Raw genomic sequence first — 25,337 nt, 5'->3', positions numbered from 1 at the left:
CAAATAAGAATTATAAAGACAAGAGTCTGTGTTTTTAAGAACAAAAGTATGAATTTTTAAGGACAAAAGTATTAGTTTTTTTTTTTTTAATGACAAAAGTATGCATTTTTAAGGGACAAAAGTTAGCGTTTTTAAGGAAAAAGTCACTCTTTTTAAGTACAAAAGTATGCGTTTTTAAGAAAAAAAGTCTGCATTTTAAGGACAAAAGTCTGCGTTTTTAAAGACAAAAGTCTGCATTTTTAAAGACAAAAGTGTGCAATTTTAAAAACAAAAGTGTGTATTTTTAAGGACAAAAGTCTGCATTTTTAAGGACAAAAATCTGCGTTTTTATGGACAAAAGTTTACGTTTTTAAGGACAAAAGTCTGCAATTTTAAAAACAAAAGTCTGCATTTTTAAGGACAAAAGTCTGCATTTTTAAGGACGAAAGTCTGCATTTTTAAAGACAAAAGTCTGCGTTTTTAAGGAAAAAAAATCTGCATTTTTAAGGACAAAAGTCTGCATTTTTAAGGACAAAAGTCTGCATTTTTAAAGACAAAAGTCTGCATTTTTAAGGATAAAAGTCTGCATTTTTAAGGACAAAAGTCTGCATTTTTAAGGACAAAAGTCTGCAATTTTAAAAACAAAAGTCTACATTTGAGTTACATAATTACATATAAGAATAACAGAAACAGCAGCGGCCATCACAAATAATAAAAAATAAGTTAGGTACATACAAAAGTTGTCCTTTTTGGCCTTCCCAAAGTCCTGACTTAAAGCTGTGGACAATGCTGAAGAAACAAGTCCATGTGAGAAAAGCGACACATTTTGTGTTTTTAAAAACAAATGTATGCATTTTTAAGGACAAAAGTATGAGTTTTTTTTTTTTTTAATGACAAAAGTATGCATTTTTAAGGGACAAAAGTAAGCGTTTTTAAGGAAAAAGTCACTCTTTTTAAGCACAAAAGTATGCGTTTTTAAGAAAAAAAGTCTGCATTTTAAGGACAAAAGTCTGCGTTTTTAAAGACAAAAGTCTGCATTTTTAAGGACAAAAGTGTGCAATTTTAAAAACAAAAGTGTGTATTTTTTAAGGACAAAAGTCTACATTTTTAAAGACAAAAATCTGCGTTTTTAAGGACAAAAGTCTGCATTTTTAAGGGCAAAAGTTTGTCGTTTTAAATACAAAAGTTTGCTTTTTTAAAGACAGACTTCTTTTTTTTAAGGACAAAAGTCTGCGTTTTTAGGACAAAAGTCTGCGTTTTTAAGGACAAAAGTCTGCATTTTTAAGGACAAAAGTGTACGTTTTCAAGGACAAAATTTTGCGTTTTTAAGGACAAAAGTCTGCAATTTTAAAAACAAAAGTTTACATTTGAGTTAACTAATTACAAATAAGAATTATAAAGACAAGAGTCTGTGTTTTTAAGAACAAAAGTATGAGGTTTTTTTTAATGACAAAAGTATGCATTTTTAAGAGACAAAAGTTAGCGTTTTTAAGGAAAAAGTCACTCTTTTTAAGTACAAAAGTATGCGTTTTTAAGAAAAAATGTCTGCATTTTAAGGACAAAAGTCTGCGTTTTTAAAGACAAAAGTGTGCAATTTTAAAAACAAAAATGTGTATTTTTAAGGACAAAAATCTGCGTTTTTATGGACAAAAGTTTGCGTTTTTAAAGACAAAAGTCTGCATTTTTAAGGACAAAAGTCTGCATTTTTAAGGACAAAAGTCTGCATTTTTAAGGACAAAAGTCTGCATTTTTAAAGACAAAAATCTGCATTTTTAAGGACAAAAGTCTGCATTTTTAAAGACAAAAGTCTGCGTTTTTAAAGACAAAAGTCTGCGTTTTTAAAGACAAAAGTCTGGGTTTTTAAGGACAAAAGTCTGCATTTTTAAGGACAAAAGTCTACATTTGAGTTACATAATTCCATGTAAGAATAACAGAAACAGCAGCGATCATCACAAATAATAAAAAATAAATTAGGTACATACAAAAGTTGTCCTTTTTGGCCTTCCCAAAGTCCTGACTTAAAGCTGTGGACAATGCTGAAGAAACAAGTCCATGTGAGAAAAGCGACACATTTACCTGAACTGCAGCAATTTTGTTGTGAAAAATGTAAGCAGAAGCTTTATAGCAGGTAATTTTGCCAAAGGGACATGTAAGCAAAAATGAACATTGCCGTACGCAAACTTTTGACCAGGACTGTATGTGAACCAAGGACAAACTGATCAAGTTTTGATCAGGAACTGGATGGTTTTTGTGACACGGCCATAACTCAAAGCATAATGGGACTTAATACGTGGCGTTGATACGGCGAGACCCCCAGAGGACGGATTGATTAACCCGTGATCAGGATCTGGGGAAGAGACATTTGCAAAAATTGGGCCAACTCAGAAGAAAACTTGGGGTAACTTTCTTCTGAACTGAGGGGAGATAAGGAGAGGGTTCAATACTTGATAAGATCTGCGTGTGGTCTTCATCCCATCTCCTGATTTAAAGCAGAATAATTGATACGTGTTTGATACTGTACGAGATCACATGGGATCAAACGGCAACTGTCGGCTCCGTCTGACTGTGAAGGAGATAAGCGCTTTAGAGAAACAGATACATTTGGAAGAAAAAAAAAATGACTGCTGGTGAATTATTATCAGTTCAAGTAGAGTTACTCACTTGTAATTCACTTTTCCACCACTTGTGGCAGTAATGACAAAATGAAACAAACAGAAGAAATGCCTTAAGCGCAAAAATGATGACTAAAGTGGTGCAGCTGTATTCCCCGCTCGCACTTTAATTTTATCGACAGTTGAATTAAGGAACATATTTATCACTCATTTGAAGTGAACTATATTTATATAGCACTTTTTCTCAAGTGACTCAAAGCGCTTTACATAGTGAATATCTAAGTTACATTTAAAACCAGTGTGGGTGGCACTGGGAGCAGGTGGGTAAAGTGTCTTGCCCAAGGACACAACGGCAGTGACTAGGATGGCAGAAGAGGGGATCGAACCTGCAACCCTCAAGTTGCTGGCACGGCCTCTCTACCAACCGAGCTATACAGCCCCCAATTTTATTTTAGCGCAACATACCGTATTTCCTTAAATTGCCGCCCGGGGGCGCTAATTATTTTAAAACCTCTTCTCACTCCGGCTCTTACCAAAGGCATGCGGTAAATTTAGGCCTGAGCTTATAAATTTGAGTGTGATGTAAGGATACCATCGTGAAAAGCACATTTAATAAAAATGTAGGTTTGCGCTTATAAATTTGAGTGTGATGTAAGGATACCATCATGAATAGCACATTTAATAAAAATGTAAGTTTGCGCTTATAAATTTGAGTGTGATGTAAGGATACCATCGTGAAAAGCACATTTAATAAAAATTTAGGTTTGCGCTTAGAAATTTGAGTGTGATGTAAGGATACCATCGTGAAAAGCACATTTAATAAAAATGTAGGTTTGCGCTTATAAATTTGAGTGTGATGTAAGGATACCATCGTGAAAAGCACATTTAATAAAAATGTAGGTTTGCGCTTATAAATTTGAGTGTGATGTAAGGATACCATCGTGAAAAGCACATTTAATAAAAATTTTGGTTTGCGCTTATAAATTTGAGTGTGATGTAAGGATACCATCGTGAAAAGCACATTTAATAAAAATGTAGGTTTGCGCTTATATATTTGAGTGTGATGTAAGGATACCATCGTGAAAAGCACATTTAATAAAAATTTAGGTTTGCGCTTATAAATTTGAGTGTGATGTAAGGATATCATCATGAAAAACACATTTAATAAAAATGTAGGTTTGCGCTTATAAATTTGAGTGTGATGTAAGGATACCATCGTGAAAAGCACATTTAATAAAAATTTAGGTTTGCGCTTATAAATTTGAGTGTGATGTAAGGATACCATCGTGAAAAGCACATTTAATAAAAATGTAGGTTTATGCTTATAAATTTGAGTGTGATGTAAGGATACCATCATGAAAAGCACATTTATTAAAAATTTAGGTTTGCGCTTATAAATTTGAGTGTGATGTAAGGATACCATCGTGAAAAGCACATTTAATAAAAATTTTGGTTTGCGCTTATAAATTTGAGTGTGATGTAAGGATACCATCATGAAAAGCACATTTAATAAAAATGTAGGTTTGCGCTTATAAATTTGAGTGTGATGTAAGGATACCATCGTGAAAAGCACATTTAATAAAAATTTAGGTTTGCGCTTATAAATTTGAGTGTGATGTAAGGATACCATCGTGAAAAGCACATTTAATAAAAATTTAGGTTTGCGCTTATAAATTTGAGTGTGATGTAAGGATACCATCATGAAAAGCACATTTATTAAAAATTTAGGTTTGCGCTTATAAATTTCAGTGTGATGTAAGGATACCATCGTGAAAAGCACATTTAATAAAAATTTAGGTTTGCGCTTATAAATTTGAGTGTGATGTAAGGATACCATCGGGAAAAGCACATTTAATAAAAATTTAGGTTTGCGCTTATAAATTTGAGTGTGATGTAAGGATACCATCGTGAAAAGCACATTTATTAAAAATTTAGGTTTGCGTTTATAAATTTGAGTGTGATGTAAGGATACCATCGTGAAAAGCACATTTAATAAAAATTTAGGTTTGCGCTTATAAATTTGAGTGTGATGTAAGGATACCATCGTGAAAAGCACATTTAATAAAAATTTAGGTTTGCGCTTATAAATTTGAGTGTGATGTAAGGATACCATCATGAAAAGCACATTTATTAAAAATGTTGGTTTGCGTTTATACATTTGAGTGTGATGTAAGGATAGCATCGTGAAAAGCACATTTAATAAAAATGTAGGTGTGCGCTTATAAATTTGAGTGTGATGTAAGGATACCATCATGAAAAGCACATTTAATAAACATTTAGGTTTGCGCTTGTAAATTTGAGTGTGATGTAAGGATACCATCATGAAAAGCACATTTATTAAAAATTTAGGTTTGCGTTTATAAATTTGAGTGTGATGTAAGGATACCATCGTGAAAAGCACATTTAATAAAAATTTAGGTTTGCGCTTATAAATTTGAGTGTGATGTAAGGATACCATCGTGAAAAGCACATTTAATAAAAATTAAGGTTTGCGCTTATAAATTTGAGTATGATGTAAGGATACCATCATGAAAAGCACATTTAATAAACATTTAGGTTTGCGCTTATAAATTTGAGTGTGATGTAAGGATACCATCATGAATAGCACATTTATTAAAAATTTAGGTTTGCGTTTATAAATTTGAGTGTGATGTAAGGATACCATCGTGAAAAGCACATTTAATAAAAATGTAGGTTTGCGCTTATAAATTTGAGTGTGATGTAAGGATACCATCATGAAAAGCATATTTTTTAAAAATTTAGGTTTGCGATTATAAATTTGAGTGTGATGTAAGGATACCACCGTGAAAAGCACATTTAATAAAAATTTAGGTTTGCGCTTGTAAATTTGAGTGTGATGTTAGGATACCATCGTGAAAAGCACATTTAATAAAAATGTAAGTTTGCGCTTATAAATTTGAGTGTGATGTAAGGATACCATCGTGAAAAGCACATTTAATAAAAATTTAGGTTTGCGCTTATAAATTTGAGTGTGATGTAAGGATACCATCGTGAAAAGCACATTTAATAAACATTTAGGTTTGCGCTTATAAATTTGAGTGTGATGTAAGGATACCATCATGAATAGCACATTTATTAAAAATTTAGGTTTGCGTTTATAAATTTGAGTGTGATGTAAGGATACCATCGTGAAAAGCACATTTAAAAAAAATTTAGGTTTGCGCTTATAAATTTGAGTGTGATGTAAGGATACCATCGTGAAAAGCACATTTAATAAAAATTTAGGTTTGCGCTTATAAATTTGAGTGTGATGTAAGGATACCATCATGAAAAGCACATTTAATAAAAATGTAGGTTTGCGCTTATAAATTTGAGTGTGATGTAAGGATACCATCATGAAAAGCACATTTATTAAAAATTTAGGTTTGCGATTATAAATTTGAGTGTGATGTAAGGATACCATCGTGAAAAGCACATTTAATAAAAATTTGGGTTTGCGCTTGTAAATTTGAGTGTGATGTAAGGATACCATCGTGAAAAGCACATTTAATAAAAATGTAAGTTTGCGCTTATAAATTTGAGTGTGATGTAAGGATACCATCGTGAAAAGCACATTTAATAAAAATTGAGGTTCGCGCTTATAAATTTGAGTGTGATGTAAGGATACCATCGTGAAAAGCACATTTAATAAAAATGTAGGTTTGCGCTTATAAATTTGAGTGTGATGTAAGGATACCATCGTGAAAAGCACATTTAATAAAAATTTAGGTTTGCGCTTATAAATTTGAGTGTGATGTAAGGATACCATCGTGAAAAGCACATTTAATAAAAATTTAGGTTTGCGCTAATACATTTGAGTGTGATGTAAGGATACCATCGTGAAAAGCACATTTAATAAAAATGTAGGTTTGCGCTTATAAATTTGAGTGTGATGTAAGGATACCAACCTGTAAAGCACATTTAATAAAAATTTAGGTTTGCGCTTATAAATTTGAGTGTGATGTAAGGATACCATCGTGAAAAGCACATTTAATAAAAAAAATGTAATTATGGTCTTACCTTTACTTATAAATGAAGTCCATGCACAGCTCCTTGTGATCAAAAGCATCCATAACTTGTTTACAGAAGTCTTCCTTATCTTTCTTCAGTTTTAAAATATTTTTTTCATCATTTATTCTCTACAAAAAAACCTTCCGTAAAAGGAAAAAAAATGTACGACGGAATGACCGATAGAAATACCCATTTTTTTATATACATAATTTATTTATTAAAAGTAAATTGAGCAAATTGGCTATTTTTGGCAATATATTTAATTGTGTATCAAACTGGTAGCCCTTCGCATTAATCAGTACCCAAGAAGTAGCTAGTTTTTCTCTTCTTTTTTTCGGTTGAATTTTAAAGAGTCGAAATGTAAAATAAACTATGTTTCAAAATTGTAATTTTTTTCGTGTTTTCTCCTCTTTTAAACCATTCAATTAAGTGTTTTTTCATCATTTATTCTCTACAAAAAACCTTCCGTAAAAGGAAAAAAAATGTACGACGGAATGACAGACAGAAATACCCATTTTTTTTTATATATATAATTAATTTATTAAAGGTAAATTGAGTAAATTGACTATTTCTGGCAATTTATTTAAGTGTGTATCAAACTGGTAGCCCTTCGCATTAATCAGTACCCAAGAAGTAGCTAGTTTTTCTCTTCTTTTTTTCGGTTGAATTTTAAAGAGTCGAAATTGAAGATAAACTATGTTTCAAAATTTTAATTTTTTTCGTGTTTTCTCCTCTTTTAAACCATTCAATTAAGTGTTTTTTCATCATTTATTCTCTACAAAAAAAATCTTCCATGAAAGGAAAAAAAATGTACGACGGAATGACGGACAGAAATACCCATTTATATATATATATATATATATATATATATATATATATATATATATATATATATATATATATATATATATATATATATATGTAGGTGTGGGAAAAAATCACAAGACTACTTCATCTCTACAGATCTGTTTCATGAGGGGTTCCCTCAATCATCAGGAGATTTTAATGGAAGCATTCACATACAATGGTTTATATAGGGCACAGAGTGGGTGGGTACAGGCAGGTGTAGGGGCGTGGTGATTGGCTCATGTGTTACCTAGGAGGTGTTTCCGTCTATGGCGGCATGTTGAAATGATTTCCCTGCGCTTGTTGAGGGATGATAGATCTGGATGATATATAATAAACAGTTTCTCTTTTAAGCATAGGTTGCATCTTTTATTACCACTGTTGTAAGGTGTGCTGGATGCAAGAATTTGCCATGTTATTGAATATTCAACATTATTGTCTTTGAGGTTCCAAATGTGTTTGCTGAGTTCTGTAGAATTCCGCAAAGTCTGGTTTTTAAAGGAGGCGTTGTGATTATTCCATCTTGTTTTGAACGCTCCTTCGGTTAATCCTAGGACTAACCTTCGCTCCTTTTGAATTTTAAAGAGTCGAAATTTAAAATAAACTATGTTTCAAAATTGTAATTTTTTTCGTGTTTTCTCCTCTTTTAAACCATTCAATTAAGTGATGTTTCATCATTTATTCTCTACAAAAAAAACTTCCGTAAAAGGAAAAAAAATGTACGACGGAATGACAGACAGAAATACCCATTTTTTTATATATATAATTAATTTATTAAAGGTAAATTGAGCAAATTGGCTATTTCTGACAATTTTTTTAAGTGTGTATCAAACTGGTAGCCCTTCGCATTAATCAGTACCCAAGAAGTAGCTCTTGCTTTCAAAAAGGTTGCTCACTCCGATCTACAATCTGGCATATTAACATTTTTTATGATCATTCATGTGCACTAATGTACTCTAATAGTGAAGTGAATTATATTTATATAGCGCTTTTCTCTAGTGACTCAAAGCGCTTTACATAGTGAAACCCAATATCTAAGGTACATTTTAAACCAGTGTGGGTGGCACTGGGAGCAGGTGGGTAAAGTGTCTTGCCCAAGGACACAACGGCAGTGACTAGGATGGCACAAGCGGGAATTGAACCTGCAACCCTCAAGTTGCTGGCACGGCCACTCTACCAACCGAGCTATGCCGCCCCACATAATACCAATAACACCAATAACACGTCATTGGTGTGCTAAGTGGGACAAGCCTAAGTTAAGTTGGAGAAAATGTTTCTAACCGGCCCGGTAGCCAAATGCGTCACGGACCGGCACCGGTCCCCGGACCGGTGGTTGGGGACCACTGTTCTAGCGGACACAAGATAAAATCAAGGCGGTCATGAGAAGACATGTGACCTGGGGAAAATACTAGTTGCTTTACTCATGCCTACGGATGAAAAAAAAACTTAAAAAGAGTCTGTTTCCACGTTCTTCTTCGGACCGTCGAGCCCACGTGTGAACATTAGCCGTTCTTCCCTGACAGACGCCGGAGGAGACGAAAGTCAGCCACGTTAGTCATGTCACGGCGTGACATTTGGCTCCAGCGAGAAGTCTAATGTGATGCTGACGCGTCCGCCTCGCCGTGCATCTCCAAGTCCGCCTCAAACACTGATGACATCTGCTAACCCCGTTTCCATATGAGTTGGGAAATTGTGTTAGATGTAAATATAAATGGAATACAATGATTTGCAAATCCTGTTCAAACTCATAAACTTTTTTTCTGTTTTTTTTTGCAGATAATAATTAATTAATTAGAATTTCATGGCTGCAACACGTGCCCAAGTAGTTGGGAAAGGGCATGTTCACCACTGTGTTACATCACCTTTTCATTTAACAACACTCAATAAACGTTTGGGAACTGAGTAAACTAATTGTTGAAGCTTTGAAAGTGGAATTCTTTCCCATTCTTGTTTTATGTAGAGCATGGGTGTCAAATTTGGCCCGCCGTGTAATTTAATTTGGCCCTTGAGGCAATATCAATTTAGCATTAGAGCTGGCCCGCCGGTGTTATACAGCGTCGGTGCCGCTGTAACACCGCATTCACCGCTAATACTCATACTGGCCAACCCTCCTAATTTTCCCGGTAGACTCCTGAAGTTCAAATATCCCGGGGCAACCATTCTCCCGAATTTCTACCGATTTCCACCTGGACAACTATATTGGGGGCGTTTAGCCTTTATCAATCAATCAATCAATCAATGTTTATTTATATAGCCTCAAATCACAAATGTCTCAAAGGACTGCACAAATCATTACGACTACAACATCCTCGGAAGAACCCACAAAAGGGCAAGGAAAACTCACACCCAATGGGCAGGGAGAATTCACATCAGGTGGGACGCCAGTGACAATGCTGACTATGAGAAACCTTGGAGAGGACCTCAGATGTGGGCAACCCCCCCCCCCCCCCTCTAGGGGACCGAAAGCAACGGATGTCGAGCGGGTCTAACATGATACAGTGAAAGTTCAATCCATAGTGGCTCCAACACAGCCGCGAGAGTTTAGTTCAAAGCGGATCCAAGACAGCAGCGGGAGTCCCGTCCACAGGAAACCATCTCAAGTGGAGGCGGATCAGCAGCGTAGAGATGTCCCCAACCGATACAGAAGAGCAGTCCATCCTGGGTCCCGACGAGCGGTCCATCCTGGGTCTCGACTCTGGACAGCCAGTACTTCATCCATGGTCATCGGACCGGACCCCCTCCACAAGGGAGGGGGGGACATAGGAGAAAGAAAAGAAGCGGCAGATCAACTGGTCTAAAAAGGAGGTCTATTTAAAGGCTAGAGTATACAGATGAGTTTTAAGGTGAGACTTAAATGCTTCTACTGAGGTAGCATCTCGAACTGTTACCGGGAGGGTATTCCAGAGTACTCGAGCCCGAACGGAAAACGCTCTATAGCCCGCAGACTTTTTTTGGGCTCTAGGAATCACTAATAAGCCGGAGTCTTTTGAACGCAGATTTCTTGCCGGGACATATGGTACAATACAATCGGCAAGATAGGCTGGAGCTAGACCGTGTAGTATTTTATACGTAAGTAGTAAAACCTTAAAGTCACATCTTAAGTGCACAGGAAACCAGTGCAGGTGAGCCAGTACAGGCGTAATGTGATCAAACTATCTTGTTCTTGTCAAAAGTCTTGCAGCCGCATTTTGTACCAACTGTAATCTTTTATACATTAGTATAAAAGATTACAGTTGGTACAAAGATTTAGCGTTCCTACAACCTGTCGTCACGTCCGCTTTCCCTCCATACTAACAGCGTGTCACATAATATTTGTGGCTTTTACACACACCCACACACACGCACAAGTGAATGCAAGGCATACTTGGTCAACAGCCATACAGGTCACACTGAGGGTGGCCGTGTAAACAACTTTAGCACTTTTACAAATATGCGCCACACTGGGAACCCACACCAAACAAGAATGACAAACACATTTCGGGTGAACATCCGCACCGTAACACAACAGAACAAATACCCAGTAGCCCTTGCAGCACTAACTCTTCCGGGAAACTTCCAGCAAACTGACCAATAATTAACGTTTTATTCATGCATTTTCTCTTAATACATCAAGGCTTGAATGTTTGGTTCATTCATTATTGTTATTTTATTTTCAAATGTATTATTAGCCTGTGGAAAAAATGTGATATTTACCTCAGAAGATTGCAAATAGAAAAAAAGGCATAAAATGTTTATTTAAATTGTATTTAATAGGCCATTGATCTTTTTTTAATTATTATTATTATTATTATTTGAAACTGGATTTTTCATGTCACTAAAGTTATATAAGCCTTGCTTGTTCAATATTTAATGCAAAACTTGTTTGGGTCCCTATTAAAAGGTTCATTTGTTCAACCTTGGCCCACGGCTTTGTTCCGTTTAAAATTTTGGCCCAGTCTGTATTTGAGTTGACACCCCTGATGTAGAGCTTCAGTCGTTCAACAGTCCGGGGTCTCCGCTGTCGTATTTTACGCTTCATAATACGCTACACATTTTCCACGGGAGACAGGTCTGGACTGCAGGCGGGCCAGGAAAGTACCCACACTCTTTTTTTACGAAGCCACACTGTTGTAAAATGTGCTGAATGTGGCTTGGCATTGTCTTACTGAAATAAGCAGGGGCGTCCATGAAAAAGACGTCACTTAGACGACAACATATGTTGTTCCAAAACCTGTATGTACCTTTCAGCATTAATGGTGCCTTCACAGATGTGTAAGTTACCCATGCCTTGGGCACTAATGCACCCCCAGACCATCACAAATGCTGGCTTTTGAACTTTGGGTCGATAACAGTCTGGATGGTTCGTTTCCCCTTTGGTCCGGATGGTTTCCAAAAAAAATTTTGAAATGTGGACCCGTCAGACCACAGAACACTTTTCCACTTTGCATCAGTCCATCTTAGATGATCACGGCCCAAAGAAGCTTGCGGCGTTTCTGGATGTTGTTGATAAATGGCTTTCGCTTTGCATAGTAGAGCTTTAACTTGCACTTACAGGTGTAGCGACAAACTGTATTTAGTGACAGTGGTTTTCTGAAGTGTTCCTGAGCCCATGTGGTGATATCTTTTAGAGATTGATGTCGGTTTTTGATACAGTGCCGTCTGAGGGATCGAAGGTCACGGTCATTCAATGTTGGTTTCCGGCCATGCCGCTTACGTGGAGTGATTTCTCCAGATTCTCTGAACCTTTTGATGATATTATGGAGCGTAGATGTTGAAATCCTTAAATTTCTTGCAATTGCACTTTGAGAAACGTTGTTCTTAAACTGTTTGACTATTTGCTCACACAGTTGTGGACAAAGGGGTGTACCTCGCCCCATCCTTTCTTGTGAAAGACTGAGCATTTTTTAGGACATATGTTTTTATACCCAATCATGGCACCCTCCTGTTACCAATTAGCCTGCACACCTGTGGAATGTTCCAAATAAGTGTTTGATGAGCATTCCTCAACTTTATCAGTATTCATTGCTACCGTTACCAACTTCTTTGTCATGTGTTGCTGGCATCAAATTCTAAAGTTAATGATTATTTGCAAAAAAAATGTTGAACATCAAATATGTTGTCTTTGTAGCATATTCAACTGAATATGGGTTGAAAATGATTTTTTTTTTAAATTATATTTATATAGCGCTTTTTCTCTAGTGACTCAAAGCACTTTACATAGTGACACCCAATATCTAAGTTACATTTAAACCAGTGTGGGTGGCACTGGGAGCAGGTGGGTAAAGTGTCTTGCCCAAGGACACAACCGCAGTGACTAGGATGGCGGAAGCGGGAATCGAACCTGCAACCCTCAGGTTGCCGGCACGGCCACTCTACCAACTGAGCTATACCCCCCCCACGGAATACAATGATTTGCAAATCATAGTATTACGTTTTTATTTACATCTAACACAATTTCCCAACTCATATGGAAACGGGGTTTGTATTAAACAGACAAGAAGCAAGGAATCAGGCAGAGACAGAGTTCAATTCGGCTCAATGAGGAGAGACATATTGGGCTGTACACTCAGTTACAATTCCAACCTACGCCCTAAGGCACAGCCCACGTGCTCCTCTATTTATTCGGGAGGTCCCTGGTTACATCACTGACCCTGCTTCTGAAGGAAGGGGGTGATTTCGGCAGCCCCAGTTAGACACAATCAATGATTATTCATGAAATGGTGATATCGCCCTGTCTCTGCTTTGTCTACGTCAAGGCACTCGATGTTCGCCCTTGGCAGTCAGCAGGTCGGGTCTGGACACAAACACTGATACGAGACTACTTGCAATCTGTCCCTTTGCACTGATAGAAAAGTACAACTTCAGCACAATTGATAGCAACCATAGCAACGGCCTTTAAGCATCAGAGTTGTGTGATAACTTACACAAAACTATTCCAACAGTCGTGTCTCCACATGTTCTCAGCCAGAGAAGGTGAGGAGGTCGCCCTCCTCCGTGATTCCACTCCCGGCTCTCCCGACAACTTTGTCCGCGGCGCCTCACACATTTATTCACATAAAACTCCAGACGCGCTACGCCGCGTGAAAGGAAAGTTATGCGCTTCATTAAAAAGACGGGGCCGCTTTCAAGGGAGGCCATTTCAGGTCTGAAGGCGAAATGCATTATTTACACGCGTCGGGATAACATTCTTCATTTTTGACCACCTTCTGTTAAGTTCACGCTTCTTGTTCACTCCCTAACTGCACACTCACCTTGCTTTTAACACCGCCGCACAACATCAATTAAGTGATGAAATGTGTTTAAACGCACGGTAAGAAGAGGGGTTTTAGGGACAAGACGTCATTACATTTGCTGAAAACATGATTTAATTAAAACATTAGAATAAGAACCAACAAAAGGGTGCTAACAAAGGACGAGCACGAGGCGGATAACAAACAAAAGGGTCTTTAGCATGGAAGCTAGCAAGAAACAAAAAGGGGCCTAGCGTGGAAGCTAGCGGGTAGCAAACATGAAAACAGAAGCCGTTACTTGTAGAGTGAAAACAAAACGGAAGCAGGGAACAAAAAACAGTAAGCTACAAAAAAGATACCGAAAGATAGCTTACCGCTACGCTGCAATGACTCGACGTGAAACGGACGTCATTGACGAGACAATAATCCAGCACTGACTGGAAAACAAAGCAGGTACAAATAGGAGCGGGCTGATTGACACCAGGTGTGGCGAATGGAAGACAAAGCAGGTACAAATGGGAGCGGGCTGATTGACACCAGGTGTGGCCAGCTGTCAATCAGCCGCAGCTGAAGGGAAACAAAGCACACAGGGAGATAAACAGGAAGCTGAACCAAAATAAGAGTGCTGACAGGAACTAAGGACAGGAAATACTAAACACACAGAGAAAAAACTAAAACACAAACAAACTCTCAGTGGCAAGCCTGACAATAACGACATATGTTGCTCCAAAAGCTGTATGTATGTACCTATCAGCATTAATGGTGCCTTCACAGATGTGTAAGTTAGCAATGCCTTGGGCACTAATACACCCCCATACCATCACACATGCTGCCTAGAACACTTTCACCCTAGAACACTCCCCATGGTTCTTTTCCTCTTTGGTCCACAGTTTCCAAAAACAATTTGAAAAGTGGACTCGTCAGACCACAGAACACTTTCGTACTTTGCATCAGTCCATCTTAGATGAGCTCAAGCCCAACAAAGTGTATCTGGGTGTTGTTGATAAATGGCTTTGGCTTTGCATAGTAGAGTTTTAACTTGCACTTACAGATGTAGCAACCGACCGTAGTTACTGGGGTGTTGTTTTCTGAAGCGTTCCTTAGCCCGTGTGGTGATATCCTTTACACACCGATGTGGCTTTTTGATGCTTGAGGGATGGAAGGTGCGTAATATCATGCAAGATTTCTCCACATTCTCTGAACCTTTTGATGATATTACGGAGCGTAGATGGCGAAATACTTAAATTCCTTGCAATAGCTGCTTGAGAAATGTTGTCCTTAAACAATTTGCTCAGGCATTTGTTGACAAAGTGGTGACCCTCACCCCGTCCATGGTAGCTGCTTTTACAGCCAATCATGGCACCCACCTGTTCCCAATTATCCTGTTCACCCGTGGGATGTTCCAAATAAGTATTTGACGAGCATTCCCCAATGCTCTCACTCTTTTTTGCCACTTGTGCCAGCTTTTTTTTGCATCAAATTCCAAATGAGTTGATATTTGTAAAAAAAAATTGCAAAGTTTGTCAGTGTGAAGATGAAATATATTGTCTTTGCAGTCTATTCAATTGAATATAAGTTGAAAAGGATTTGTTGTAGTCTCTTTTTATATAGCATTTACACAAGGTGACAACTTCACTGCTTTTGTACAACATAATACATAAATAAGTTTAATTAATATTAATTGTATTGTATATTTTCATACTGTTTTTGATGTGTTAGTCTGTTTTATATATTTTGATCAATACATTAGCTTATTTTTATGGCGTAAATGTGAGAGTATTTATTTTTAAAGGACCGTGTCGTTAAAATATGAAATAAAATGGTGTCCCGTCGGTTAATTATCTCCATAAATCCAATCTATCAGCTCGCCAATTGAAGTCCATCAAAGATTCACAACCTTAATTTCCCCCAGGTGGAAAGTGTCTTCAATCCATGCCTCGCTGAAGGGAATCCCCTCAGATATGCAAATTTGCCCCCCTGGCTAAAGTGCACTTTTCATGCGTTTTGTCTTTAAATCTCTTTCTTTCACAGGTGTTATGTCATATTCGTCGTAACGGCCGTATAACCTGAAAAAACACATTTCAGCTATTTTCAAAATGGAGGAGGCTGATTTCAATATTTTGAGATCGCATAAAGGATAGAAGATTAAGAGCTATTCAGTAGGGTTTAAGGTCCAGGCTTACATCACACTCAGATTTTTACTGCATGCCTTTGGTAAGTGCCAGAGTGAGAAGAGGTTTTGGATTAATTAGCGCCCTGGTGGCAATTCAAAGAAATACGGTATACATATTTATTAATAATACATCTCCAACTACATGACTGGCATTTCAGACGCTAACAACATGCCAAAAGAAGGTAATGTAGCGGCTTTAGTAGCACAACAGGAAGCTAACAACATACCAATAGAAGAAGCTAGCAACTTTAGCAATAAGACTGGCTTTTAGACGCTAACAACATGCCAAAAGAAGCTACTTTAGCGGCTTTAGTAACACAACAGGAAGATAACAACATACTAATAGAAGAAGCTAGCAACGTTAGCAATAAAACTGGCTTTTAGACGCTAACAACATGCCAAAAGAAGCTACTTTAGCGGCTTTAGTAACACAACAGGAAGCTAACAACATACTAATAGAAGAAGCTAGCAACGTCAGCAATAAAACTGGCTTTTATACGCTAACAACATGCCAAAAGAAGCTACTTTAGCGGCTTTAGTAACACAACAGGAAGATAACAACATACTAATAGAAGAAGCTAGCAACGTTAGCAATAAAACTGGCTTTCAGACGCTAACAACATGCCAAAAGAAGCTACTTTAGCGGCTTTAGTAACACAACAGGAAGATAACAACATACTAATAGAAGAAGCTAGCAACGTTAGCAATAAAACTGGCTTTCAGACGCTAACAACATGCCGAAAGAAGCTACTTTAGCGGCTTTAGTAAAACAACAGGAAGCTAAAAACATACCAATAGAAAAATCTAGCAATGTTAGCAACATGACTTGCTTTAAGATGCTAACAACATGCCAAGTATAAGCCAGCAACTTACAACATACTAATAGAAGCTAACAACTTTAGCGACTGAACAGGAAGCCAACAACATGCCAAGAGAAGCTAAAGGCTTTAGCAACACAATTAGAAGCTAGCAACATACCAATAAAAGCTAGCAGCTTTAGCAACACAACAGGAAGCTAGCAACATTCCAATAGAAAATAGCAGCTGTAGCAACACAACAGGAAGCTAGCAACATAGCAAAATAAGCTAGCAGCTTTAGCAACACAGCAGGAAGCTAGCAACATAGCAATAGAAGCTAGCAGATTTAGCAACACAACAGGAAGCTAGCAACATAGCAATAGAAGCTAGCAGCTTTAGCAACACAACAGAAAGCTAGCAACACAGCAATAGAAGCTAGTAGCTTTAGCAACACAACAGAAAGCTAGCCACATAGCAATAGAAGCTAGCAGCTTTAGCAACACAACAGGAAGCTAGCAACATAGCAATAGAAGCTAGCAACATAGCAATAGAAGCTAGCAGCTTTAGGAGCACAATCGGAAGCTAACAACTTACCAATAGAAGCTAGCAGCTTTAGGAGCACAATCGGAAGCTAACAACTTACCAATAGAAGCTAGCAGCTTTAGCAACACAACAGGAATCTGGCAACATAGCAATAGAAGCTAGCAGCTTTAGCAACACAACAGGAAGCTCACAACATAGCAATAGAAAATAGCAGCTTTAGCAAAACACAGGAAGCTAGCAATATACCAATAGAAACTAGTAGCTTTAGCAACACAACAGGAAGCTAGCAACATACCAATAGAAACAAGTAGATTTGGCAACACAACAAGAAGCTAGCAACATACCAATAGAAACTAGCAGCTTTAGCAACACAACAGGACGCAAGTAACATAGCAAAAGAAACTAGCAGCTGGGTATTGTTTTCAAGAGTGTATGTTATTACAACTCAACTAGGACGCTAACAGCGGCTAAATCAGCTAGCCTGTGCTAACGAGCTGGTATGCTAACGAGCTGCTAAGAGTCATGATCGGTTTTTAATGTGCTGCTCATTTACTTTCACCTTCATTAGCGTAGATGACACCTGGCCTTGGGAAAAGGTAATTAGTTCTGCAGGTTAGTTTCATCTTTCATCTCTAACCTTCACAAAGTATGAAGATGTACGAGTCCAAAGACCTGCACTTATAGTATTATTACTTTTATAGTGGTTGTGCCATAGCAAAATGGCTGTCTACCCAAGTGTCCATTGTGGATCTAACATAATAGTGAGAGTCCAGTCCATTGTGGATCTAACATAATAGTGAGAGTCCAGTCCATTGTGGATCTAACATAATAGTGAGAGTCCAGTCCATAGTGGATCTAACATAATAGTGAGAGTCCAGTCCATAGTGGATCTAACATAATAGTGTGAGAGTCCAGTCCATAGTGTATCTAACATAATAGTGTGAGAGTCCAGTCCATAGTGGATCTAACATAATAGTGAGAGTCCAGTCCATAGTGTATCTAACATAATAGTGAGAGTCCAGTCCGTAGTGGATTTAACATAATAGTGTGAGAGTCCAGTCCATAGTGGATCTAACATAATAGTGAGAGTCCAGTCCATAGTTGATCTTACATAATAGTGCGCGTCCAGTCCATAGTGGATCTAACATAATAGTGAGAGTCCAGTCCATAGTGGATCTAACATAATAGTGTGAGAGTCCAGTCCATAGTGGATCTAACATAATAGTGTAGTCCAGTCCATGGTGGTTCCAACATAATAGTGAGAGTACAGTCCAAAGTGGATCTAACATAATAGTGAGAGTCCAGTCCATAATGGATCTAACATGATAGTGTGAGAGTCCAGTCCATAGTGGATCTAACATAATAGTGAGAGTCCAGTCCATAATGGATCTAACATGATAGTGTGAGAGTCCAGTCCATAGTGGATCTAACATAATAGTGTGAGAGTACAGTCCAAAGTGGATCTAACATAATAGTGGGAGTCCAGTCCATAGTGGATCTAACATAATAGTGTGAGAGTACAGTCCAAAGTGGATCTAACATAATTGTGTGAGAGTCCAGTCCATAGTGGATCTAACATAATAGTGTAGTCCAGTCCATAGTGGATCTAACATAATAGTGTGGGAGTCCAGTCCATAGTGGATCTAACATAATAGTGTGAGAGTCCAGTCCATAGTAAATATAACATAATAGTGTGGGAGTCCAGTCCATAGTGGATCTAACATAATAGTGAGAGTCCAGTCCATAGTGGATCTAACATAATAGTGTGAGAGTCCAGTCCATAGTGGATCTAACATAATAGTGTAGTCCAGTCCATGGTGGATCCAACATAATAGTGAGAGTCCAGTCCATAGTGGATCTAACATAATAGTGTAGTCCAGTCCATGGTGGATCCAACATAATAGTGAGAGTACAGTCCAAAGTGGATCTAACATAATAGTGAGAGTCCAGTCCATAATGGATCTAACATGATAGTGTGAGAGTCCAGTCCATAGTGGATCAAACATAATAGTGAGAGTCCAGTCCATAATGGATCTAACATGATAGTGTGAGAGTCCAGTCCATAGTGGATCTAACATAATAGTGTGAGAGTACAGTCCAAAGTGGATCTAACATAATAGTGTAGTCCAGTCCATGGTGGATCCAACATAATAGTGAGAGTACAGTCCAAAGTGGATCTAACATAATAGTGAGAGTCCATTCCATAATGGATCTAACATGATAGTGTGAGAGTCCAGTCCATAGTGGATCAAACATAATAGTGAGAGTCCAGTCCATAATGGATCTAACATGATAGTGTGAGAGTCCAGTCCATAGTGGATCTAACATAATAGTGTGAGAGTACAGTCCAAAGTGGATCTAACATAATAGTGAGAGTCCAGTCCATAGTGGATCTAACATAATAGTGTGAGAGTACAGTCCAAAGTGGATCTAACATAATTGTGTGAGAGTCCAGTCCATAGTGGATCTAACATAATAGTGTAGTCCAGTCCATAGTGGATCTAACATAATAGTGTGAGAGTCCAGTCCATAGTGAATCTAACATAATAGTGTGGGAGTCCAGTCCATAGTGGATCTAACATAATAGTGAGAGTCCAGTCCAAAGTGGATCTAACATAATAGTGAGAGTCCAGTCCATAGTGGATCTAACATAATAGTGTGAGAGTCCAACACAGAAGTGTTTTGCTACAAACAATCTAGAATGTTGCCCACCTGCTCCCACATAAGTCCCTGCACCATCCCTCCTTGGCGTCCTCCTCCTCAACATTTGGACTTGGTCCGCCTCAGATCCATGGCGAGCGTAGGAGAACACGCCCGAGGCTCCTGATGAGAGATCTCAGTGCTGGAATGTTCCTCACTTGTCCCTCCAGGAGCAACTTCTCCACGCTCGCATCTTCTTCTTCTCAGCGCCGCACAAAGGACACCATCGCCCGAGTCAACTCCGGAGTGGGTTCACTCTCCCGTGTGTTCGCTTCCATCCCATCGGACGGGGACGCGGGTGATAAGGAGGATTCTATCCCAGCACCAGGCGCCTTTTTGTCTTTTAAGTTCCGCTTCTTCTGTGGAATCTTAGTGAGGATGCCACATTGTGCTCCATTCAAAAAATATCACAAGTGATATCAAGCTGATCCCAATTCCGTGTCGCAGTTTGTTTATCATCCAAACTAAATAATTCAGAGGTTCTCACACAGAAAACATTGAGGACCAGCAGTAACATACAGGAGCGTAATAGGGCTAAATATCCATTAAAAACATTATAAGCAAAGCAGAGGATGTTTTTGTACAAACCCCGTTTCCATATGAGTTGGGAAATTGTTAGACGTAAATATAAACAGAATACAATGATTTTCAAATCATTTTCAACCCATATTCAGTTGAATATGCGACAAAGACAACATATTTGATGTTCAAACTCATAAACTTTATTTTTTTTTTGCAAATAATAATTAACTTAGAATTTCATGGCTGCAACATGTGCCAAAGTAGTTGGGAAAGGGCATGTTCACCACTGTGTTACATCACCTTTTCTTTTAACAACGCTCAACAAACGTTTGGGAACTGAGGAAAATAATTGTTAAAGCTTTGAAAGTGGAATTCTTTCCCATTCTTGTTTTATGTAGAGCTTCAGTCGTTCAACAGTCCGGGGTCTCCGCTGTCGTATTTTACGCTTCATAATGCGCCACACATTTTCCATGGGAGACAGGTCTGGACTGCAGGTTGGCCATTTTTTACAAAGCCACGCTGTTGAAACACGTGCTGAATATGCCTTGGCATTGTTTTGAAGAAATAAGCAGGGGCGTCCATGAAAAAGACGGCGCTTGGATGACAACATATGTTGCTCCAAAACCTGTATGTACCTTTCAGCATTAATGGGGCCTTCACAGATGTGTAAGTTACCCATGCCTTGGGTACTAATACACCCCCATACCATCACACATGCTGGCTTTTGAACTTTGCGTCGATAACAGTCTGGATTGTTCGCGTCCCCTTTGGTCCGGATGACACAATGTCGAATATTTCCAAAAACATTTTGAAATGTGGACTCGTCAGACCACAGAACACTTTTCCACTTTGCATCAGTCCATCTTAGATGATCTCGGGCCCAGAGAAGCCGGCGACATTTCCGGATGTTGTTGATAAATGGCTTTCGCTTTGCATAGTAGAGCTTTGACTTGCATTTACAGATGTAGCGACAAACTGTATTTAGTGACAGTGGTTTTCTGAAGTGTTCCTGGGCCCATGCGGTGATATCCTTTAGAGATTGATGTCGGTTTTTGATACAGTGCCGTCTGAGGGATCGAAAGTTAAGGTCATTCAATGTTGGTTTCCGGCCATGCCGCTTACGTGGAGTGGTTTCTCCAGATTCTCTGAACCTTTTGATGATATCATGGAGCGTAGATGTTGAAATCCCTAAATTTCTTGCAATTGCACTTTGAAAAACGTTGTTCTTAAACTGTTTGACTATTTGCTCACGCAGTTGTGGACAAAGGGGTGTACCTCGCCCCATCCTTTCTTGTGAAAGACTGAGCATTTTTTTGGGAAGCTGTTTTTATACCCAATCATGGCACCCACCTGTTCCCAATTACACCTGTGCGATGTTCCAAATAAGTGTTTGATGAGCATTCCTCAACTTTATTTTTTGCCACTTTTCCCAACTTCTGTGTCACGTTTTGCTGGCATCAAATTCTAAAGTTAATGATTATTTGCAAAACTAAAAATGTTTATCAGTTTGAACATCAAATATGTTGTCTTTGTAGCATATTCAACTGAATATGGGTTGAAAAGGATTTGCAAATCATTGTATTCTGTTTATATTTACTTTTAACACAATTTCCCAACTCATATGGAAACGGGGTTTGTATATTTGCATAGTACATATATATATTTAACGTAAATACATTTTCTCTCAGGTCTCCAGAAGGTCAGAAATACACAAATGTGTGTGTGTGTGTGTGTGTGTGTGTGTGTGTGTGCGTGTGTGTGTGTGTGTGTGTGTGTGTGTTCCTTAAATGCAGAAAAAGCCGTAGGGACACATTGATAGTCGTCATCAGGACAGAACAACAACAATGAAACGCACAAAGTGTACTTCCCATTTTAGAAACAACTGATGAGGACGAATATTCATGAGGTTGGAAGAATGCTGATTTATCTCTTTATGTCTTTAAATAGCAAACAATGACTCATTCCAACCTTGGCGAAATGATCCTATACATTATGGATGTTGACGAGGGTGAAATGAAGCATTTTGTGATGAATACAGGAGAAATTAAAGCTGCAAGCAGCGATGGACCGGACCGACTTTTGCTGGTGTTTCCTGCCTTTATCCATTCAACATATCTTTACCTGCACATTACCTACCTTCCCTGCATCCTGGGGTCACACTGGTGCTTCTTTCTTTCGCCCATACATGCTGGTGGTTCCTGCCATCACCCAGGCAACATATCTTTACCTGAACATTACCTACCTTCTCTGTATCCTGGAGTCAAACCGGTGCCTCGTTTTTTCACCCAGGCAACATATCTTTACCCGCACATTACCTACCTTCTCTGCATTGTGTGGTCACGCCGGTGCTTCCTGCTTTTAAGCGGCCATCTTGAGACGACAGCAGCGCAGCAGCGTCAGCTCAGCTGTTCTTTGAAGGCTCGTAAAATCTAAACCGGAGCAGTTAGAAAAAGTCTTTGCGCAACTTTTAATTATAAGGGTTCAATCTCTTTCCTGTGCAAGTTTGAAGCCGACACAACAAACGCGCTCAGGGGAGATAATGTTTGAAAAAAGGTGACGGGTTTTTACAAAACTTTTGTTTTGAAGGGGTAATTGCCAACTTCCTGTTGATTTTTGCTGAACAATGTCAATGAATGAAATGTAGGTCTAAGTGAGACCCACATAGAAGTTTTTTGTTTCATGTCTCTACGACATTCCTACTGGAAGTTTTAAGCAGTTTTGTCTGTTTTCTTCCTAGGAGCAGTTTTGTCTGTTTTATTTGTAGGGAGCGTTAGAGCGCAATTTTGAGGTTTTTTATTTTTTATTTTATTAAATCGCAATTTTCTCCAGTCCTGATGTGTGTGTCCAGTTGGGTGAGTTTTGAAACATTTTAAGGGGGTCAAATTACAGCTCAAAGAGGCAAAAATTACATTTTTTAGGAAACTTTTTTTTTCAAGGGGTGTTTGCCAACTTCCTGTTGATTTTTGCTGAAGGTTGTTACTTTATTAAATGTAGGACTAAGTGAGACCTACATAGAGGTTTTTTGTTTCATGTCTCTACAAAATTCCTACCGGAAGTTACAAGCAGTTGTGTCTGTGTTTTCTTCCTAGGAGCAATTTTGTCTGTGTTTTATTCCTAGGGCTCGCTAAAGCGCAATTTTGAGTTTTGGGGTTGGGTTTTTTATTATTTTGTTATTTTTGCCAGTCCTGGTGTGTGTGTCCAGTTTGGTGAGTTTTAAAGCATATTAAGGGGGTCAAATCACAGCTCAAAGAGGCAAAAAGGACATTTTTTAGGAACCTTTTGTTTTGAAGGGGTGTTTGCCAACTTCCTGTTGATTTTTGCTGAAGGATTTTATTTCATTAAATGTGGGTCTAAGTCAGACCTACATAGAGGTTTTTGTTTCATGTCACTATGACATTCCTACTGGAAATTTTAAGCAGTTTTTTCTGTGTTTTCTTCCTAGGAGCAGTTTTGTCTGTTCTATTCGTAGGGGGCGCTAAAGCGCAATTTTGAGGTGTTTTACGCAATTTTCTCCAGTCCTGATGTGTGTGTCCAGTTGGGTGAGTTTTGAAACATTTTAAGGGGGTCAAATTACAGCTCAAAGAGGCAAAAATGCCATTTTTTAGGAAACTTTTTTTGAAGGGGTGTTTGCCAACTTCCTGTTGATTTTTGCTGAAGATTGTTGGTCTATTAAATGTAGGTCTAAGTGAGACCTACATAGAGGTTTGTGTTTTATGTCTCTACGACATTCCTACTGGAAGTTACAAGCAGTTGTGTCTGTGTTTTCTTCCTAGGAGCAATTTTGTCTGTGTTTTTTTCCTAGGGGGCGCTAAAGCGCAATTTTGAGTTTTGGGGTAGGGTTTTTTATTATTTTGCTATTTTTGCCAGTCCTGATGTGTGTGTCCAGTTTGGTGAGTTTTCAAGCATATTAAGGGGGTCAAATTACAGCTCAAAGAGGCAAAAAGGACATTTTTTAGGAAACTTTTGTTTTGAAGGGGTGTTTGCCAGCTTCCTGTTGATTTTTGCGGAAGGATGTTACTTTATTAAATGTGGGTCTAAGTCAGACCTACATAGAGGTTTTTTGTTTCATGTCTCTATGACATTCCTACTGGAAGTTTTAAGCAGTTTTGTCTGTGTTTTCTTCCTAGGAGCAGTTCTGTCTGTTTTATTCGTAGGGGGGGCTAAAGCGCAATTTGGAGTTTTTTTACGCAATTTTCTCCAGTTCTGATGTGTGTGTCCAGTTGGGTGAGTTTTGAAACATTTTTAGGGGGTCAAATTACAGCTCAAAGAGGCAAAAATTACATTTTTTAGGAAATTTTTTTTGAAGGGGTGTTTGCCAACTTCCTGTTGATTTTTGCTGAAGGTTGTTACTTTATTAAATGTAGGACTAAGTGAGACCTACATAGAGGTTTTTTGTTTCATGTCTCTACGAAATTCCTACCGGAAGTTACAAGCAGTTGTGTCTGTGTTTTCTTCCTAGGAGCAATTTTGTCTGTGTTTTATTCCTAGGGGTCGCTAAAGCGCAATTTTGAGTTTTGGGGTTGGGTTTTTTATTATTTTGTTATTTTTGCCAGTCCTGATGTGTGTGTCCAGTTTGGTGAGTTTTAAAGCACATTAAGGGGGTCAAATCACAGCTCAAAGAGGCAAAAAGGACATTTTTTAGGAAACTTTTGTTTTGAAGGGGTGTTTGCCAACTTCCTGTTGATTTTTGTGGAAGGATTTTATTTCATTAAATGTGGGTCTAAATCAGACCTACATAGAGGTTTTTTGTTTCATGTCTCTATGACATTCCTACTGGAAATTTTAAGCAGTTTTGTCTGTGTTTTCTTCCTAGGAGCAGTTTTGTCTGTTTTATTCGTAGGGGGCGCTAAAGCGCAATTTTGAGGTTTTTTACGCAATTTTCTCCAGTCCTGATGTGTGTGTCCAGTTGGGTGAGTTTTGAAACATTTTAAGGGGGTCAAATTAC

The 25,337-nt window shown here is 38.2% G+C and overlaps 1 protein-coding gene across 1 annotated transcript in view; it reads left to right on the top strand.

The window, feature by feature from the left end:
• The window catches only part of grid1a (glutamate receptor, ionotropic, delta 1a), a 662,543-nt gene that overhangs the window by 497,457 nt on the left and 139,749 nt on the right, over window positions 1-25,337 (top strand). The window lies entirely within an intron of this gene.

The sequence above is a fragment of the Nerophis ophidion genome, linkage group LG09 (genome assembly GCF_033978795.1).
Source record: "Nerophis ophidion isolate RoL-2023_Sa linkage group LG09, RoL_Noph_v1.0, whole genome shotgun sequence".
In the NCBI taxonomy this organism is placed as follows: domain Eukaryota; kingdom Metazoa; phylum Chordata; class Actinopteri; order Syngnathiformes; family Syngnathidae; genus Nerophis; species Nerophis ophidion.
Note: the sequence above shows the minus strand (reverse complement) of the source record. Positions and strands in the feature narration are given on the sequence as shown.